The sequence below is a fragment of the Drosophila arizonae genome, chromosome 5, assembly GCF_054131065.1.
Source record: "Drosophila arizonae isolate 15081-1271.41 chromosome 5, UAZ_ARI_1.0, whole genome shotgun sequence".
Lineage (NCBI taxonomy): Eukaryota > Metazoa > Arthropoda > Insecta > Diptera > Drosophilidae > Drosophila > Drosophila arizonae.
In genome coordinates this window covers 19,400-39,275 of record NC_142925.1, presented here as the reverse complement: position 1 = coordinate 39,275, position 19,876 = coordinate 19,400, and the positions used below count along the sequence as shown (strand labels likewise).

The window sequence follows — 19,876 nt, the reverse complement described above, 5'->3', positions numbered from 1 at the left end:
CATGACGCGCACGAAACGCGTCATGAAGCCCAGAGCATGCAACTGCACCCTCAACCAGTCGCAAGGTGTCGAGTGGTGCAAGTGCTTTAGCACCACTCGATAGCCTTTTAACTGGCGTGGCTGGTGAGTGTGCAGTTGCAGCTTTTCTTGGTGCAGCACTTCTAGTGCTGCATTGTACGTATCAAGGTCATGGCAGTGTATTCTAAGTCCTCGCCCAGCACCACCAGTAGCTTTAGTGCTGAATCTTTTCACTGATGGATGCTTATTCAGCATATCCATCAGTGGCACTACATCAGTCACCAGAGGCAAAAAGATAGCTGGTATCTTTTGCTTGGTGACTGTCTCTTTGTTTATTGGCTGTTGTTGCTGTTGTTGGTGCTGGGGTGGAGCTGTAGGGGCAGAGACGGGGGCTGTAGTTGTGACGTCAACATTATGTATTTGTGCTAGTACACGTGTTTGCTTTGGTTGTGGTGATGGCTTTGTTTGTGTACTCGTAGTGGTGTTGTTTGTTGCATGTTGAGACGTAGCTTTGTGTTTTTTGTTGCTTTGCTTGTCTTGTTGTAGTATTTGTTGTAGTTTTTGTTGCCGCCTTTCTTGTATTAAACGTGTAGCAAAGTCACTTGTGAATTGTGGTGTGTTTAATATCAACTTTGTAGCATCGTCGTTCTCGTCAAGTACAGTGTTTCTTCGTTTTAGTGGTGATTGCACTTGTACTTGTACGTTATTGGCAGCTGTTGTTGTTGTAGTTGTAGTGGCAGCATTAGCAAATGGCTGCGGCAGCTCGTGTGGCAAGTATGGCGGCACATGGCTCAGCCATCTTGCCACTGAATTCGCGCTAGTTGTAGCATTTGTTTTCGTTTTATTTGTTGTAGTAGCTTTTGTTGTTGTAGTTTCATGTGTAGTTGTAGCATTTGTTGTAGTTGTAGTTGCATGTGATGTATTTGTCGTAGCAGTAGTCAGTTTAGTGTTCGTTTGTACTTGTTGCATTTGCACTGCTTGCTGTGACTGAGTGTTGAGTGTTTTTCTCGTAGTGACGTCATCGTTGTTTGGTTTCAGTTTAGTTGAGTGACTTTGTTTTGAGCGTGAGCGTGATTCGTGTGAGTGTGTTTGTGAGTGAGCGCGATCGTCGGGGTGACTTTTCATGTTTGCATGTGAGTGAGTGTGAGTGTGAGTGATAGTCTCTCTTTGTAACAATGGCCGACCCAAGCTGCGAAGAGAGAGCCGCCTATGTTGACTGCTTTCACTCTCCAGCTTCTCCAGGCCGCTCTCGAGTGACTTGCGGTCGGCCATTTTCGACGCCTCTTGTGGCGCCTTTTTTGGCGCGTTTTTTGCCGCCTTCTTTGGCGCGTCTTTTGTCGCGTCTTTTGGCGCGTTTTTTAGTGGCTTGGGTATAGGGGATAGATGAGGAGAGAATAGAGGGAGTGCATACTCACCAATATCCATCCTCTTATTGACGAGCGACTTGCCGGCTTCCATCTCCTCTGCGCTGGTCATGATGTAGGCGGCGAAATCCTCATCCCGGCCCACTGAGATTGGCGACGAGTTGTTGGCGTCTTTTGGCATCTTGTGTAGTTTTTCTTGTATGCAGTTTTTGTGGTGTTTTTGTTGATTATTTGTAGTTTTGTTTTATTAACTTTGTTTGTGTGTGTTTTTAGTTTACACTTAGTGGCCGTTTTGTATTATTTTAATATGTTTAACATTACTAACACTTAACATTTAACATATAAAAACAACACTAACACGTAGATTAACACTTATTTAGTTTAGTAGCTTTTAATTTGTTTTATTTTAGTTATAAAACTCGTTAAATTTGGTTGTGTTGTATATATGTGTGTGTGTGTGTGTGTATGTAGACACATATGTAGTTGCACTTTTTAATTTGTGTTGTTTTATTTGAATTTTATTTTCCACTTGTCAAGAATATCACAGTAGTTTTTGTAGTTGCGTTAGTTTTTATGTTGTTTTATTTTAAATAAAATCACAGAAAATAAATAGGTTTTTAACTTTTATATATGTGCATGTGTGTGTGTGTGTGTATGCACATAGAAATGGCCACTTTTTAAGTTGTTATATTTTAGTTATTTTTATTTGAATTTTATTTTATTTTATTGTAGTTATCACAGTTTTTGTTGATTAATATTGCAGTTTAGGTTTTAATTCGTTTTAAATAAAAACTCGTTAGTTGTAGTTGATTTTATATTTGTATGTACATATGCACATATGTATGTACATAGAAATGGCCACTTTTTAAGTTGTTATATTTTAGTTGTTTTTATTTGAATTATGTTTTATTTTATCACATTTGTCGTAGATTTAGTTGCTGTATATTGTAGTTTTAGTTGCATGTTTTTTTAAATAAGGATTAATTAGTTGCGTTTTATTTTATATTGTATGTACATATGCACGTATGTACATAGAAATGGCCACTTTTTAATATGTCAAAATTTTATTTAATTTTATTTGAATTTTGTTTTTTATTTATCACAATAGTTGCTGCTGTAGTTGTTTTTAATATAGTTTTTGTTTTAGTTCATTTCAAATAAAAATTATCAAGATAATTAAATTTTAGTTTTATATGTTAATGGCTGCCCACAAGATGGCCGATTTTTTCACAAGTGAAAAAAAAAAAAAAATTATTTTTAGTCACTTTTATTCAATTTTAATTTTGTGTTTTATATTGTAGTCGCCGCCGTTGTTAGCTATTAGAATGTTTTTAATTTGTCCACTTTTAAATAAAAACACTTTTATTTAATTTTTTATTTTTTTATTATTCACCGTAGTCTTGACTTATGATATAAACTTTACATAGTCTGACTACTAATTGCCCGCCGGCCTCGCGCTCTGCGGTGTGCACGTCTGAACGCGCTCACGTACTCGACCTCATTACTCATTCGAGAGCAACATTTTGTGAGTGGGAGTCACAGCATCTTCAGGCACTTGTTGGTTGTTGGTGTTTTTGCAATTATTGGCCGCTATCTTGTCATCGGTAACTATCTTATTGACTAACATTAACAATTTGATCGTTACCGATAGTGGTTACTTACAATTAACATATTCTTACATCACTATTACAACACATGTAAAACTTAACTCGTAATGACATTTGTGGTACAAAGACAATTACAATCAGTGACAATAAGTGAGAAATAAATTAACATTTAACATTTAACATAAAACATTAAACATTAATATTAATCTAACTTATTCTATTTGCAGGTACATTGGTGGCAGTCATCGTGGACATCCTTCTTCGTCGCTGGAGTGGTCGCAGCTCGTCAGATAAGTAGCCCTCTTGTTGTCATCTACCGCTGATTATGGCTTGTGGTTCATTTTTATTTCAGTGTGCGGCTGCATACGTTGTCATCAGTGGAATGCGTGCGTCCCGCGCAGCTCGTCGTCCGGATTGGCAGCCATTAAGCGTTAGTGCGTGGCCAGTGTGCATCCATGAGGCACTGGCGTTAATCACTGGCATGCGCCGGCTGGCGCATACCCTCTCCATCTATGTAGTGGTGAGTTGAAAATTGAAATATTAATATTTTCTTCTTTTTTCTTTTCAGATTAGAGGACCCCCAATGGCGTCGGCAATCAGGTAAGTATTTAAATGAAATATTTTTTGTAATTTTTTTCTTCTTTTTTCAGATTTGTGGACCCCCAATGGCAATCAGGTAAGTATATATGATATTTTTTTTTTTTTTTTTTTTTTTTTTTTCTATATTTATTGGCAGCATATATTATTATTTTTTTTTCAGCATTTTTTTTTTTTCAGATTTAATTGTTTTGTATTTTTTTTTATTTTTTATTTTTATTTTTTAGCTATTTTTATCTTTTTTAGCATTTTATTGGCAACTAGTTATTATTTTTTAAGCCTTTTTAAGCATATTTTTTTAACTTTTTCTTTATTTTCAGCCTTTTTTCTTATTTTTTTCAGCTAATTTATTGACAGTCAGTTTGTTTTGGCTTGACATTGACATTGCATACAAATATGTATATTTTTGCATTTTATATGCAATTAGTGGCTCTTCCGTGTATTGGTGTTATCCCAAGGTGGCAGGTGAGTATTTACATATATGTTATATGTATTTTTTGCATTGTTTATTAATTTTTTTTTCGTTTTATTTCAGTTCGTCTGCGTTCTACTGGCGTCCATTGTGGTTAATTAGTCAATTGTCAAGTAATTTTGTACATATTTGGTGTATGTAGTATTACTCGTCAATTGATGTGTTAGCTGTCAGTGAGTGGCGCAGGTCCGAATTGGCATCTTTGAAGAATTGTCCTTGGTCGTCAGGTAAGTGAAAGCATTGTTAGCATTATTAATTTTTTTATTTTTTGATTTTCAGCATGACACTGAGGCGAGTTGTATTTCGTTGGATTATCCCTGAGTCGTCAAGTGTGTTTGTATGCGTATCGTCGGTTATTTGCGTAGTTTTACTTTGCTTTTTTTGTATTTATTTATTAATTTGTCATTCTTTTCAGATTATTAGCTGATCGTCATCATTGTTGTTGCTGCTGGTGTAGTCGTCATCTTTGTTTTGGATCCGGCTGGTGCATTAGCGGTCAGTAGTGTTCCTCGTTGGCTGACGAGGAACAGACTGAGTCGTCAGTGCACCAGCTTGATGACGTCTCCATCGCCGTTTCGAAATGCCTGTCCAGGTCCAAACCCAGGAGTTCGTGGAGGTCTATTCGGGGATTCCGCTGTGGCTGCCGCCTTATTTGTTGAATTTCTTCTGTTTGTTCTGCTTGTCCTTGTTGTATTTGTTGTACTTGTACTTGTTCTTGTTGTATTTGTTGTACTTGTACGTGTTGTTGTTGAGTTTGTTGTACCTGCTGTTCAGTTTTACTTGTATTTGCTGCTGCGTTTGTCTGTGCGTTATTGTCGTCCGTATTGGTCAGTAGCTTGTTTAGTAGCTTGTCCAAAACAGTCAATAACTTGTCCAGTTTTTGTTCAATGCGGCCAAACATTGCTTTGCTTTGTTTAGCCGATTGAGTTGCAGCCTGTTGTTGTTGTCTTTGTAGTGAATGTTGTAGTTTGGCCAAGTGTTTTTGTGCTGTGTTTTTGTTGTTTTTCGTAACTGTGGCCTTATTTGCTGGTGTTTTTGTTACTTTTGTGTTGTTTAGTGGTGTTTTTATTGCATTTCCGCGTATTGTCTTTTGTCTTTGTCCTTGTCTTTGTAGTTGCATGTTATTGTAATTTGTGTTTTTGTTGTTTTTACTACGCGCTGCGCTGCTATAGGTCAATTTTCTGTTGTCCACTTGTTGCACGTTTGTTTCTTCTTGTTGTTGTAGTTGCTGCTTTTGCTTTTGTTGTTGCTTGCGCATTACTTGTGTCGCTTGGGCGGCAAGCAGTTTCACACGCGCTGCTTTAAAGGCCGGACAGCCTTTAAAGCAGCTAACGTGTGAACCCCCACAATTTGCGCATGTTGCCGCCTCGTCCCTGCCTTTTGGGCATTCTGTGGATGCGTGTGCTCCCGCACACTTCATACATCTAAATGGCCGCCTACAGTAGTTTTTCGTATGGCCAAACGCTTGACATCGATGGCACTGGGCCGGATCGATGGGCTTGGCCATACGCTCCACACTAACTGCTTGCATAGCGATCTGTTTGAGATTGAGCACCGCCTCATGGCTGCCATCAGGCTGTGGCTGGAGCTCAATCTCAAACAGATTGAGTGGCTTTGATGTGAATCTGTGCTTCATGACGCGCACGAAACGCGTCATGAAGCCCAGAGCATGCAACTGCACCCTCAACCAGTCGCAAGGTGTCGAGTGGTGCAAGTGCTTTAGCACCACTCGATAGCCTTTTAACTGGCGTGGCTGGTGAGTGTGCAGTTGCAGCTTTTCTTGGTGCAGCACTTCTAGTGCTGCATTGTACGTATCAAGGTCATGGCAGTGTATTCTAAGTCCTCGCCCAGCACCACCAGTAGCTTTAGTGCTGAATCTTTTCACTGATGGATGCTTATTCAGCATATCCATCAGTGGCACTACATCAGTCACCAGAGGCAAAAAGATAGCTGGTATCTTTTGCTTGGTGACTGTCTCTTTGTTTATTGGCTGTTGTTGCTGTTGTTGGTGCTGGGGTGGAGCTGTAGGGGCAGAGACGGGGGCTGTAGTTGTGACGTCAACATTATGTATTTGTGCTAGTACACGTGTTTGCTTTGGTTGTGGTGATGGCTTTGTTTGTGTACTCGTAGTGGTGTTGTTTGTTGCATGTTGAGACGTAGCTTTGTGTTTTTTGTTGCTTTGCTTGTCTTGTTGTAGTATTTGTTGTAGTTTTTGTTGCCGCCTTTCTTGTATTAAACGTGTAGCAAAGTCACTTGTGAATTGTGGTGTGTTTAATATCAACTTTGTAGCATCGTCGTTCTCGTCAAGTACAGTGTTTCTTCGTTTTAGTGGTGATTGCACTTGTACTTGTACGTTATTGGCAGCTGTTGTTGTTGTAGTTGTAGTGGCAGCATTAGCAAATGGCTGCGGCAGCTCGTGTGGCAAGTATGGCGGCACATGGCTCAGCCATCTTGCCACTGAATTCGCGCTAGTTGTAGCATTTGTTTTCGTTTTATTTGTTGTAGTAGCTTTTGTTGTTGTAGTTTCATGTGTAGTTGTAGCATTTGTTGTAGTTGTAGTTGCATGTGATGTATTTGTCGTAGCAGTAGTCAGTTTAGTGTTCGTTTGTACTTGTTGCATTTGCACTGCTTGCTGTGACTGAGTGTTGAGTGTTTTTCTCGTAGTGACGTCATCGTTGTTTGGTTTCAGTTTAGTTGAGTGACTTTGTTTTGAGCGTGAGCGTGATTCGTGTGAGTGTGTTTGTGAGTGAGCGCGATCGTCGGGGTGACTTTTCATGTTTGCATGTGAGTGAGTGTGAGTGTGAGTGATAGTCTCTCTTTGTAACAATGGCCGACCCAAGCTGCGAAGAGAGAGCCGCCTATGTTGACTGCTTTCACTCTCCAGCTTCTCCAGGCCGCTCTCGAGTGACTTGCGGTCGGCCATTTTCGACGCCTCTTGTGGCGCCTTTTTTGGCGCGTTTTTTGCCGCCTTCTTTGGCGCGTCTTTTGTCGCGTCTTTTGGCGCGTTTTTTAGTGGCTTGGGTATAGGGGATAGATGAGGAGAGAATAGAGGGAGTGCATACTCACCAATATCCATCCTCTTATTGACGAGCGACTTGCCGGCTTCCATCTCCTCTGCGCTGGTCATGATGTAGGCGGCGAAATCCTCATCCCGGCCCACTGAGATTGGCGACGAGTTGTTGGCGTCTTTTGGCATCTTGTGTAGTTTTTCTTGTATGCAGTTTTTGTGGTGTTTTTGTTGATTATTTGTAGTTTTGTTTTATTAACTTTGTTTGTGTGTGTTTTTAGTTTACACTTAGTGGCCGTTTTGTATTATTTTAATATGTTTAACATTACTAACACTTAACATTTAACATATAAAAACAACACTAACACGTAGATTAACACTTATTTAGTTTAGTAGCTTTTAATTTGTTTTATTTTAGTTATAAAACTCGTTAAATTTGGTTGTGTTGTATATATGTGTGTGTGTGTGTGTGTATGTAGACACATATGTAGTTGCACTTTTTAATTTGTGTTGTTTTATTTGAATTTTATTTTCCACTTGTCAAGAATATCACAGTAGTTTTTGTAGTTGCGTTAGTTTTTATGTTGTTTTATTTTAAATAAAATCACAGAAAATAAATAGGTTTTTAACTTTTATATATGTGCATGTGTGTGTGTGTGTGTATGCACATAGAAATGGCCACTTTTTAAGTTGTTATATTTTAGTTATTTTTATTTGAATTTTATTTTATTTTATTGTAGTTATCACAGTTTTTGTTGATTAATATTGCAGTTTAGGTTTTAATTCGTTTTAAATAAAAACTCGTTAGTTGTAGTTGATTTTATATTTGTATGTACATATGCACATATGTATGTACATAGAAATGGCCACTTTTTAAGTTGTTATATTTTAGTTGTTTTTATTTGAATTATGTTTTATTTTATCACATTTGTCGTAGATTTAGTTGCTGTATATTGTAGTTTTAGTTGCATGTTTTTTTAAATAAGGATTAATTAGTTGCGTTTTATTTTATATTGTATGTACATATGCACGTATGTACATAGAAATGGCCACTTTTTAATATGTCAAAATTTTATTTAATTTTATTTGAATTTTGTTTTTTATTTATCACAATAGTTGCTGCTGTAGTTGTTTTTAATATAGTTTTTGTTTTAGTTCATTTCAAATAAAAATTATCAAGATAATTAAATTTTAGTTTTATATGTTAATGGCTGCCCACAAGATGGCCGATTTTTTCACAAGTGAAAAAAAAAAAAAAATTATTTTTAGTCACTTTTATTCAATTTTAATTTTGTGTTTTATATTGTAGTCGCCGCCGTTGTTAGCTATTAGAATGTTTTTAATTTGTCCACTTTTAAATAAAAACACTTTTATTTAATTTTTTATTTTTTTATTATTCACCGTAGTCTTGACTTATGATATAAACTTTACATAGTCTGACTACTAATTGCCCGCCGGCCTCGCGCTCTGCGGTGTGCACGTCTGAACGCGCTCACGTACTCGACCTCATTACTCATTCGAGAGCAACATTTTGTGAGTGGGAGTCACAGCATCTTCAGGCACTTGTTGGTTGTTGGTGTTTTTGCAATTATTGGCCGCTATCTTGTCATCGGTAACTATCTTATTGACTAACATTAACAATTTGATCGTTACCGATAGTGGTTACTTACAATTAACATATTCTTACATCACTATTACAACACATGTAAAACTTAACTCGTAATGACATTTGTGGTACAAAGACAATTACAATCAGTGACAATAAGTGAGAAATAAATTAACATTTAACATTTAACATAAAACATTAAACATTAATATTAATCTAACTTATTCTATTTGCAGGTACATTGGTGGCAGTCATCGTGGACATCCTTCTTCGTCGCTGGAGTGGTCGCAGCTCGTCAGATAAGTAGCCCTCTTGTTGTCATCTACCGCTGATTATGGCTTGTGGTTCATTTTTATTTCAGTGTGCGGCTGCATACGTTGTCATCAGTGGAATGCGTGCGTCCCGCGCAGCTCGTCGTCCGGATTGGCAGCCATTAAGCGTTAGTGCGTGGCCAGTGTGCATCCATGAGGCACTGGCGTTAATCACTGGCATGCGCCGGCTGGCGCATACCCTCTCCATCTATGTAGTGGTGAGTTGAAAATTGAAATATTAATATTTTCTTCTTTTTTCTTTTCAGATTAGAGGACCCCCAATGGCGTCGGCAATCAGGTAAGTATTTAAATGAAATATTTTTTGTAATTTTTTCTTCTTTTTTCAGATTTGTGGACCCCCAATGGCAATCAGGTAAGTATATATGATATTTTTTTTTTTTTTTTTTTTTTTTTTTTTCTATATTTATTGGCAGCATATATTATTATTTTTTTTCAGCATTTTTTTTTTTTCAGATTTAATTGTTTTGTATTTTTTTTTATTTTTTATTTTTATTTTTTAGCTATTTTTATCTTTTTTAGCATTTTATTGGCAACTAGTTATTATTTTTTAAGCCTTTTTAAGCATATTTTTTTAACTTTTTCTTTATTTTCAGCCTTTTTTCTTATTTTTTTCAGCTAATTTATTGACAGTCAGTTTGTTTTGGCTTGACATTGACATTGCATACAAATATGTATATTTTTGCATTTTATATGCAATTAGTGGCTCTTCCGTGTATTGGTGTTATCCCAAGGTGGCAGGTGAGTATTTACATATATGTTATATGTATTTTTTGCATTGTTTATTAATTTTTTTTTCGTTTTATTTCAGTTCGTCTGCGTTCTACTGGCGTCCATTGTGGTTAATTAGTCAATTGTCAAGTAATTTTGTACATATTTGGTGTATGTAGTATTACTCGTCAATTGATGTGTTAGCTGTCAGTGAGTGGCGCAGGTCCGAATTGGCATCTTTGAAGAATTGTCCTTGGTCGTCAGGTAAGTGAAAGCATTGTTAGCATTATTAATTTTTTTATTTTTTGATTTTCAGCATGACACTGAGGCGAGTTGTATTTCGTTGGATTATCCCTGAGTCGTCAAGTGTGTTTGTATGCGTATCGTCGGTTATTTGCGTAGTTTTACTTTGCTTTTTTTGTATTTATTTATTAATTTGTCATTCTTTTCAGATTATTAGCTGATCGTCATCATTGTTGTTGCTGCTGGTGTAGTCGTCATCTTTGTTTTGGATCCGGCTGGTGCATTAGCGGTCAGTAGTGTTCCTCGTTGGCTGACGAGGAACAGACTGAGTCGTCAGTGCACCAGCTTGATGACGTCTCCATCGCCGTTTCGAAATGCCTGTCCAGGTCCAAACCCAGGAGTTCGTGGAGGTCTATTCGGGGATTCCGCTGTGGCTGCCGCCTTATTTGTTGAATTTCTTCTGTTTGTTCTGCTTGTCCTTGTTGTATTTGTTGTACTTGTACTTGTTCTTGTTGTATTTGTTGTACTTGTACGTGTTGTTGTTGAGTTTGTTGTACCTGCTGTTCAGTTTTACTTGTATTTGCTGCTGCGTTTGTCTGTGCGTTATTGTCGTCCGTATTGGTCAGTAGCTTGTTTAGTAGCTTGTCCAAAACAGTCAATAACTTGTCCAGTTTTTGTTCAATGCGGCCAAACATTGCTTTGCTTTGTTTAGCCGATTGAGTTGCAGCCTGTTGTTGTTGTCTTTGTAGTGAATGTTGTAGTTTGGCCAAGTGTTTTTGTGCTGTGTTTTTGTTGTTTTTCGTAACTGTGGCCTTATTTGCTGGTGTTTTTGTTACTTTTGTGTTGTTTAGTGGTGTTTTTATTGCATTTCCGCGTATTGTCTTTTGTCTTTGTCCTTGTCTTTGTAGTTGCATGTTATTGTAATTTGTGTTTTTGTTGTTTTTACTACGCGCTGCGCTGCTATAGGTCAATTTTCTGTTGTCCACTTGTTGCACGTTTGTTTCTTCTTGTTGTTGTAGTTGCTGCTTTTGCTTTTGTTGTTGCTTGCGCATTACTTGTGTCGCTTGGGCGGCAAGCAGTTTCACACGCGCTGCTTTAAAGGCCGGACAGCCTTTAAAGCAGCTAACGTGTGAACCCCCACAATTTGCGCATGTTGCCGCCTCGTCCCTGCCTTTTGGGCATTCTGTGGATGCGTGTGCTCCCGCACACTTCATACATCTAAATGGCCGCCTACAGTAGTTTTTCGTATGGCCAAACGCTTGACATCGATGGCACTGGGCCGGATCGATGGGCTTGGCCATACGCTCCACACTAACTGCTTGCATAGCGATCTGTTTGAGATTGAGCACCGCCTCATGGCTGCCATCAGGCTGTGGCTGGAGCTCAATCTCAAACAGATTGAGTGGCTTTGATGTGAATCTGTGCTTCATGACGCGCACGAAACGCGTCATGAAGCCCAGAGCATGCAACTGCACCCTCAACCAGTCGCAAGGTGTCGAGTGGTGCAAGTGCTTTAGCACCACTCGATAGCCTTTTAACTGGCGTGGCTGGTGAGTGTGCAGTTGCAGCTTTTCTTGGTGCAGCACTTCTAGTGCTGCATTGTACGTATCAAGGTCATGGCAGTGTATTCTAAGTCCTCGCCCAGCACCACCAGTAGCTTTAGTGCTGAATCTTTTCACTGATGGATGCTTATTCAGCATATCCATCAGTGGCACTACATCAGTCACCAGAGGCAAAAAGATAGCTGGTATCTTTTGCTTGGTGACTGTCTCTTTGTTTATTGGCTGTTGTTGCTGTTGTTGGTGCTGGGGTGGAGCTGTAGGGGCAGAGACGGGGGCTGTAGTTGTGACGTCAACATTATGTATTTGTGCTAGTACACGTGTTTGCTTTGGTTGTGGTGATGGCTTTGTTTGTGTACTCGTAGTGGTGTTGTTTGTTGCATGTTGAGACGTAGCTTTGTGTTTTTTGTTGCTTTGCTTGTCTTGTTGTAGTATTTGTTGTAGTTTTTGTTGCCGCCTTTCTTGTATTAAACGTGTAGCAAAGTCACTTGTGAATTGTGGTGTGTTTAATATCAACTTTGTAGCATCGTCGTTCTCGTCAAGTACAGTGTTTCTTCGTTTTAGTGGTGATTGCACTTGTACTTGTACGTTATTGGCAGCTGTTGTTGTTGTAGTTGTAGTGGCAGCATTAGCAAATGGCTGCGGCAGCTCGTGTGGCAAGTATGGCGGCACATGGCTCAGCCATCTTGCCACTGAATTCGCGCTAGTTGTAGCATTTGTTTTCGTTTTATTTGTTGTAGTAGCTTTTGTTGTTGTAGTTTCATGTGTAGTTGTAGCATTTGTTGTAGTTGTAGTTGCATGTGATGTATTTGTCGTAGCAGTAGTCAGTTTAGTGTTCGTTTGTACTTGTTGCATTTGCACTGCTTGCTGTGACTGAGTGTTGAGTGTTTTTCTCGTAGTGACGTCATCGTTGTTTGGTTTCAGTTTAGTTGAGTGACTTTGTTTTGAGCGTGAGCGTGATTCGTGTGAGTGTGTTTGTGAGTGAGCGCGATCGTCGGGGTGACTTTTCATGTTTGCATGTGAGTGAGTGTGAGTGTGAGTGATAGTCTCTCTTTGTAACAATGGCCGACCCAAGCTGCGAAGAGAGAGCCGCCTATGTTGACTGCTTTCACTCTCCAGCTTCTCCAGGCCGCTCTCGAGTGACTTGCGGTCGGCCATTTTCGACGCCTCTTGTGGCGCCTTTTTTGGCGCGTTTTTTGCCGCCTTCTTTGGCGCGTCTTTTGTCGCGTCTTTTGGCGCGTTTTTTAGTGGCTTGGGTATAGGGGATAGATGAGGAGAGAATAGAGGGAGTGCATACTCACCAATATCCATCCTCTTATTGACGAGCGACTTGCCGGCTTCCATCTCCTCTGCGCTGGTCATGATGTAGGCGGCGAAATCCTCATCCCGGCCCACTGAGATTGGCGACGAGTTGTTGGCGTCTTTTGGCATCTTGTGTAGTTTTTCTTGTATGCAGTTTTTGTGGTGTTTTTGTTGATTATTTGTAGTTTTGTTTTATTAACTTTGTTTGTGTGTGTTTTTAGTTTACACTTAGTGGCCGTTTTGTATTATTTTAATATGTTTAACATTACTAACACTTAACATTTAACATATAAAAACAACACTAACACGTAGATTAACACTTATTTAGTTTAGTAGCTTTTAATTTGTTTTATTTTAGTTATAAAACTCGTTAAATTTGGTTGTGTTGTATATATGTGTGTGTGTGTGTGTGTATGTAGACACATATGTAGTTGCACTTTTTAATTTGTGTTGTTTTATTTGAATTTTATTTTCCACTTGTCAAGAATATCACAGTAGTTTTTGTAGTTGCGTTAGTTTTTATGTTGTTTTATTTTAAATAAAATCACAGAAAATAAATAGGTTTTTAACTTTTATATATGTGCATGTGTGTGTGTGTGTGTATGCACATAGAAATGGCCACTTTTTAAGTTGTTATATTTTAGTTATTTTTATTTGAATTTTATTTTATTTTATTGTAGTTATCACAGTTTTTGTTGATTAATATTGCAGTTTAGGTTTTAATTCGTTTTAAATAAAAACTCGTTAGTTGTAGTTGATTTTATATTTGTATGTACATATGCACATATGTATGTACATAGAAATGGCCACTTTTTAAGTTGTTATATTTTAGTTGTTTTTATTTGAATTATGTTTTATTTTATCACATTTGTCGTAGATTTAGTTGCTGTATATTGTAGTTTTAGTTGCATGTTTTTTTAAATAAGGATTAATTAGTTGCGTTTTATTTTATATTGTATGTACATATGCACGTATGTACATAGAAATGGCCACTTTTTAATATGTCAAAATTTTATTTAATTTTATTTGAATTTTGTTTTTTATTTATCACAATAGTTGCTGCTGTAGTTGTTTTTAATATAGTTTTTGTTTTAGTTCATTTCAAATAAAAATTATCAAGATAATTAAATTTTAGTTTTATATGTTAATGGCTGCCCACAAGATGGCCGATTTTTTCACAAGTGAAAAAAAAAAAAAAATTATTTTTAGTCACTTTTATTCAATTTTAATTTTGTGTTTTATATTGTAGTCGCCGCCGTTGTTAGCTATTAGAATGTTTTTAATTTGTCCACTTTTAAATAAAAACACTTTTATTTAATTTTTTATTTTTTTATTATTCACCGTAGTCTTGACTTATGATATAAACTTTACATAGTCTGACTACTAATTGCCCGCCGGCCTCGCGCTCTGCGGTGTGCACGTCTGAACGCGCTCACGTACTCGACCTCATTACTCATTCGAGAGCAACATTTTGTGAGTGGGAGTCACAGCATCTTCAGGCACTTGTTGGTTGTTGGTGTTTTTGCAATTATTGGCCGCTATCTTGTCATCGGTAACTATCTTATTGACTAACATTAACAATTTGATCGTTACCGATAGTGGTTACTTACAATTAACATATTCTTACATCACTATTACAACACATGTAAAACTTAACTCGTAATGACATTTGTGGTACAAAGACAATTACAATCAGTGACAATAAGTGAGAAATAAATTAACATTTAACATTTAACATAAAACATTAAACATTAATATTAATCTAACTTATTCTATTTGCAGGTACATTGGTGGCAGTCATCGTGGACATCCTTCTTCGTCGCTGGAGTGGTCGCAGCTCGTCAGATAAGTAGCCCTCTTGTTGTCATCTACCGCTGATTATGGCTTGTGGTTCATTTTTATTTCAGTGTGCGGCTGCATACGTTGTCATCAGTGGAATGCGTGCGTCCCGCGCAGCTCGTCGTCCGGATTGGCAGCCATTAAGCGTTAGTGCGTGGCCAGTGTGCATCCATGAGGCACTGGCGTTAATCACTGGCATGCGCCGGCTGGCGCATACCCTCTCCATCTATGTAGTGGTGAGTTGAAAATTGAAATATTAATATTTTCTTCTTTTTTCTTTTCAGATTAGAGGACCCCCAATGGCGTCGGCAATCAGGTAAGTATTTAAATGAAATATTTTTTGTAATTTTTTTCTTCTTTTTTCAGATTTGTGGACCCCCAATGGCAATCAGGTAAGTATATATGATATTTTTTTTTTTTTTTTTTTTTTTTTTTTTCTATATTTATTGGCAGCATATATTATTATTTTTTTTTCAGCATTTTTTTTTTTTCAGATTTAATTGTTTTGTATTTTTTTTTATTTTTTATTTTTATTTTTTAGCTATTTTTATCTTTTTTAGCATTTTATTGGCAACTAGTTATTATTTTTTAAGCCTTTTTAAGCATATTTTTTTAACTTTTTCTTTATTTTCAGCCTTTTTTCTTATTTTTTTCAGCTAATTTATTGACAGTCAGTTTGTTTTGGCTTGACATTGACATTGCATACAAATATGTATATTTTTGCATTTTATATGCAATTAGTGGCTCTTCCGTGTATTGGTGTTATCCCAAGGTGGCAGGTGAGTATTTACATATATGTTATATGTATTTTTTGCATTGTTTATTAATTTTTTTTTCGTTTTATTTCAGTTCGTCTGCGTTCTACTGGCGTCCATTGTGGTTAATTAGTCAATTGTCAAGTAATTTTGTACATATTTGGTGTATGTAGTATTACTCGTCAATTGATGTGTTAGCTGTCAGTGAGTGGCGCAGGTCCGAATTGGCATCTTTGAAGAATTGTCCTTGGTCGTCAGGTAAGTGAAAGCATTGTTAGCATTATTAATTTTTTTATTTTTTGATTTTCAGCATGACACTGAGGCGAGTTGTATTTCGTTGGATTATCCCTGAGTCGTCAAGTGTGTTTGTATGCGTATCGTCGGTTATTTGCGTAGTTTTACTTTGCTTTTTTTGTATTTATTTATTAATTTGTCATTCTTTTCAGATTATTAGCTGATCGTCATCATTGTTGTTGCTGCTGGTGTAGTCGTCATCTTTGTTTTGGATCCGGCTGGTGCATTAGCGGTCAGTAGTGTTCCTCGTTGGCTGACGAGGAACAGACTGAGTCGTCAGTGCACCAGCTTGATGACGTCTCCATCGCCGTTTCGAAATGCCTGTCCAGGTCCAAACCCAGGAGTTCGTGGAGGTCTATTCGGGGATTCCGCTGTGGCTGCCGCCTTATTTGTTGAATTTCTTCTGTTTGTTCTGCTTGTCCTTGTTGTATTTGTTGTACTTGTACTTGTTCTTGTTGTATTTGTTGTACTTGTACGTGTTGTTGTTGAGTTTGTTGTACCTGCTGTTCAGTTTTACTTGTATTTGCTGCTGCGTTTGTCTGTGCGTTATTGTCGTCCGTATTGGTCAGTAGCTTGTTTAGTAGCTTGTCCAAAACAGTCAATAACTTGTCCAGTTTTTGTTCAATGCGGCCAAACATTGCTTTGCTTTGTTTAGCCGATTGAGTTGCAGCCTGTTGTTGTTGTCTTTGTAGTGAATGTTGTAGTTTGGCCAAGTGTTTTTGTGCTGTGTTTTTGTTGTTTTTCGTAACTGTGGCCTTATTTGCTGGTGTTTTTGTTACTTTTGTGTTGTTTAGTGGTGTTTTTATTGCATTTCCGCGTATTGTCTTTTGTCTTTGTCCTTGTCTTTGTAGTTGCATGTTATTGTAATTTGTGTTTTTGTTGTTTTTACTACGCGCTGCGCTGCTATAGGTCAATTTTCTGTTGTCCACTTGTTGCACGTTTGTTTTTTTTCTGTTGGTATGTTGCAGAGAACACACAATAATGATCTCCACTCTTCACATCTCATTCATGATCAGCTGTCTAGCAGCTGCATGACGAGGGGAAGAAAGTGTGGAGATACTTTTTATTCAAATAATACTTTACATTAGCATTTCTTATGAATATAAGTGGCGCCTATTTGATACTTAGAAATATATATTAGGACGATAATTGGCGAAACTTTCATAATATGATTCATTTTAAATGGCCACTGGTGCATCTAACAATAATAGAGCAGCGTAGTGTTACAATATATATATATAAGAGCAATTTAAAGATAGTAATAGATAACAATAAAGTGCTTAAATAGCTGATTATAGACTAAATTAGTTAGATAAGATATATGATTTACAAAGTAAGAGGTGGCATTATTTAATTTAATTCAATTTTTTCATTATTATGCATCCACAAGATGCGCAGAAAAATTTGCCCAAAGTAATGTGGCCAATTTGAGTTATAAAGAAAAATCGAGACAAAGTCTGGTCATTTTCTCCATTCTGTGCTTAACCTAAGTATAGTTTTAATTGCAAAAGGTTACTAAAGTGGATAAACAATAGTTAATTTCTTTTCATAGTTACATTTAAGTTGCCAAGGCTAAGAGAATTTGCACAAATGTCACAATACAGTGTTTGCGCGGTACTGAGTTTAAACATTGTTACCAGTATGTTATCGAAAGTAAATACATAAATGGCAAGCCCGAGACTATAGGCAATAAGAAATTAAAATTTATATAAAGAAAGAAAAAGAAAAATTACTATAGATATTAAGGTCTTAAGTTAATATTAATGATAATTTACATAGTAGTTTTGATTATTAATAAGTTTTGTTTGCATATTTACATTATTTATGTAAAACGATATTTGTTGCAATGTATCGCAAGTGTAATCACATAATTGATTTTAGTTGCAACTATATTTTATATATTTCTAAATTAATTTAATATAGTTCAAAATTACAAGGAAATTTAATAATTTGTATTTAATAATGTTGTTCTATTGATTTTAGCAAATTTGGTTTGAATAAAATTTATTCAATACATCGCAATAAGAGTGATTGTGCATCCCTGCGTTTATATGTCTATCGGAATATACAAATCAAAACAAAACAGAGCAAGAAGAAGCAAAGTGCATTTAATGCAAATTTATGCTGCTAAATAGTAAGTATATGTGTTAATAAAAAAAAATATATATTAAATTAACTATTAATATAATTAATTACTGTCTTTTTATATATTTACATCCGCCGCCGTACAAAATACGAGGGAATGTTTTAATGAAGACTGAAAAGGTGCATATATAGCAAGCTGGCTAGCAGGTAAAGTGAATTATACAGAAGTGAATAAAAGTGTTGATAATTTACTAATACTTGTTTTTTCTTTGCAGGAATCGTCCATCGATGTAAGAGGAATTAGCCAAGAAGACTAGCTCTCCAAAAAGTGGTTGATTAAGTTAGTTTTAAGTACGTCTTAATTGCGGTTGTAGACGAGCGCGCCATATGTTTGCTGTGCGTATGTACATACGTGCAATAATAAAGTTTAATTGATATAAACGACAAATTTGTGATTATTAGTTAGCTGAGTTTGAATTTTAGCATATCTGGCTATTAGTTAGTAGAGCACATTAGAGTGCTCATATGGGCCAAATCTGGCTAATAAGCAAGTCGTAAGGGTGGTCATCATTTCAATGAGCTTGTCAATTTTGGCCTCTAGTCTAGAGTTGAATTGTGTTGGCATAACTGGCACGTTAATGTTTCTAGGTTGATCGAGATTTCGAGGATATCCCACCCCGTTATTAGGATGCGTCGGCCCAGATACATTAGGAGGGCGCCTACGACGCGAACTCAAGCTGCGGCTTCTATTGGGCTGCGCTGGCCGTTGGGCACTTGCTTGCCTAGGCAATTGCGCTTGTTGTTGTTGTTGCTGTTGGGCACGCCTTGTGGCATTCTGCCTTGACTGACGTTGCTGACTTTTGTTGACTGCAGGCGCGGCTGGCTGATGTGATTGAAGACCAGCCCGGAGGGCTGCTGCATAGCTGGGCCCAGCGTTAGCCGTTTGTGGTCGTTGCTGAGGGGGGACTTGGGGAAAGAGTTTTGGCACATTTGCTCTACTGCCTCGAGCAGTTGTAGTGGCGGCAGGCTTGGTGATACTGCGTATAATCTTCGCAAGCTGCATCGTGCTGTCACTCTCTCTTTTCTTGCAGGCCTCTTTGTACGAAGGGCAGCCTCGATAGCTAGCAGCGTGTGGGCCCGAGCAGTTGGCACACTTGGCTGCAGATTTGTCGCCTTTTTGCTTGCCACAGTCAGTGGAGGCGTGATTTTGGCCACATTTAACGCAAGCAAAAGGGCGACGACAATAGTTCTTTGTATGCCCGAACTTTTGGCATCTATGGCATTGAGCAACTTCATTTGATTTATATGGCCTCTCAACTACAACTCGTTGATTGCCAATAGCAGTAACTTGCAGCAACTCAGCATTATTGTCACTGGCGACCAACTCGACCTCAAAGAGATCGAGTGGCTCCTTTGAAAAGCGAGATTTGATGCATCTTAAGAAGCGAACTTGGTGCCCTAATTTGGCCAAGTGCTCGCGGATCCAGTGGTCCGGAGTGGTATGATGAAGATGACGAATGATTGCTCTAAACCCACGCTCGCATTTTAATTGAAAAGTGAAGTTTTCTACTTTATTATCGTCTAGGTACTTTACCAGCTTACGATGAGTAGCGATATCCTTACACTGCACTCGGATACCATGGTTTGCAGAGGGCTTGGTGGTGAAGTTCTCCCGGCCGATGGCTTCGTCCAGGCGGATAAGTAGCGGCATAATGTCCGGGACATTAACCAGAAAGAGTGGCGCAGGCTTCGCAATGAGGTGTGCAGTGCGTGCGCCAGTAGCAGTAGTGGGCAGAGTAGTTTGCACATTCCTAGTTGTGCATGCTTTATTTACAAGGCCGGTTGCCTTCGGATGTGTGTCCTCAGTCCTTGGAGTCGGTACGATGTCATCAACTTGCAGTTCTTCATCATCTTCACTGCAACTCAGATCAATTTGATCGAGCTGCACGTTTTTCCTCCTTGGGCTATCGCCCTTGTCGGCAGTTCTTTTGACTGCTTTATCAGTCATACTTAGCGCGCCGCTTTTGAACGCAGCTTTGGCTATTAAATAGTCAGCGATCAATTTTCTGTTTGTATGCCTTGACAGAA

The 19,876-nt window shown here is 37.8% G+C and overlaps 1 protein-coding gene across 1 annotated transcript in view; it reads right to left on the bottom strand.

Annotated features, from left to right (window-relative positions):
• LOC149268343 (uncharacterized) overlaps nucleotides 1-19,876 on the bottom strand; it is a 35,320-nt gene extending 15,444 nt beyond the window's left edge. The window contains exon 1 of the mRNA XM_089472147.1: nucleotides 1-19,876. This exon is cut by the window's left edge and continues 15,444 nt beyond it. The gene's annotated coding sequence lies outside the window, so the exon portion shown is untranslated.